Raw genomic sequence first — 2056 nt, forward strand, 5'->3', positions numbered from 1 at the left:
CTCACTCTATAAATGCTGAAAAGGGGGAAGGGCGCATCAAGTTCAGCAGCTCATAGAAAGTTCATGCTCTTTTTTTCTTGGAAATGTAAATCTGATTACAAAACAGTTTGTGGTTATAAAGATGTTCTGGAAAATCAAAATGATGATGCTAACTTACTCCCAGCCATTACCCTGTGGCCAGGAAAAAAAAATTCTTTTTAAGCAATTTTATTCTGATTTTTTTTACTATGCACAAACATTAACTTTGCTGGGCTGGCAAGATGGCTCAGCAGGTGAAGGCACTTGCCACTATGCCTAAAGATCCCCGTTCAATCGCTGGGACCCACACGGTAGAAGGAGAAAACAGACTTCTCTAAGTTTTTCTTGAGAAGGGTTCTGTACCACACACACACACACACACACACACACACACACACACACACACACGTGCGCACACATGCACACACGCACACACTAAAAGTATTAAAATAAATAAAATCAACTTTGCAAGTAAGAATTGCCACTGTGCTATTTGTTTTTTGTTTGTTTGTTTGTTTGTTTGTTTTACTTTTCAGACGGTGTCTTGGGCTGGAGAGATGACTCAGTGGTTAAGAACACTGGCTGCTCTTCCAGAGGACCCGGGTTCAATTCCTGAAACCACATGGTTGCTCCTAACTGGCCATGACTCTAATCCCAGAGGAACCGACACCCTCTTTTAGCCTCTGTGGGTATCAGGCACAAATATGTGCATAAATACACACAAAAACAAAGTACCTGCACACATTTTAAAAAGAGAGACAGAGACAGACAGAGAAGTAGGTTCTTAGCATGTAGCTCTAGCTTGCCTAGAGTTTAGTATGGAGATCAGACTGGCCTCAAACCCCTGATCCTATCTCTCTCTGTCTCTCAAATACAAAAACTACATGTGTGAATCCCCAAGCCTAGCTCCCACTGTGCCATCTTAAAAGCAACTTGCTCAGTTACTCATGCGTGAGGTGAAAAGTTGAGAACGAACTGAAAGCTTGTCACCACGCCCAGTACTGGGGATAGCAGTGCCCAAAACTCAGTGGCCTACAGCTGGGTCAAGGATAGAGACTGGACAGATAAACAGCTGTGTGTAAGACTGTAGCTTGAGACCAGTGCCGTGGAGGACGTGGACAAAGAGAAGAAAGTAAAGGGTTGAGACCCATTCTCTTGACCTTCCTGAGGTCACAGGGGTCTTCTGAGAAGATGCCCTTACAAGGAGACAATGTTTGGAGATGACAAAAGTCTGGTCAAGAGTCACTGGATGACAAAGCCTGTGCCTGCTCTGTTACTGGTTGATGTGGTGAGAACCCACAGTACTGAAAGGTCCCAGAGGTGATTTAATTCAATAACTTCACTATACACATGACTAACCTGAGGCCAAGCAGGAGACAGCAGGACTCCCAGTACTAGCAAACAACAGAATTGGGGGCTGGGGTCATGGCTTAATGGGTCATGTGCTTGCTGTGCCTGAGACCCTGAGTTCGGATTCCCAGAACACAAAACCTGCAGGAGGTGGTGGGTGTCTGTAACCCTAGGGCTAGGGAAAGCGTGGGTGGATCGTGGGGGCTTGCTGACCAGCCAGTCTTGACAAAATGGCAAACTCCAGGTTCACTGTTGAAACCTGTCTCGTAGCGTACAATGGAGAGCCATAAAAGAAGATGCCTGATGTCAGCTGTTGGCCAGTATTTGCGTGTGCTAAGAGTGGTGGGACAAGATGTTACTCTGTGGAATTCCCACTAACATACTGGGATAGAGTGCAGTCAACCACCTAGCTTTACACACATACACACACACACACACACACACACACACACACACACACACACACCGTCCCTGTGCCATGGAAAGTCTAGACAACACAGTTTCCAGTGTGAATCCCACAGGGATGCAGATGTCTGCGTGCCTTTCACTAGCTGTGTGCTTTGGGAAAGCAATTTTCTCTTTCTGGGCTCTAGATTCCTTATGTAGGACACAGGACACTGTGTGGGCAGGTTTGCTGTTTCAAGGTTAAATATAAAAAAGGGGAAGATTATGGTTTTAAAATATCACA

The sequence above is a fragment of the Onychomys torridus genome, chromosome 5 (assembly GCF_903995425.1).
Source record: "Onychomys torridus chromosome 5, mOncTor1.1, whole genome shotgun sequence".
Taxonomy (NCBI): domain Eukaryota; kingdom Metazoa; phylum Chordata; class Mammalia; order Rodentia; family Cricetidae; genus Onychomys; species Onychomys torridus.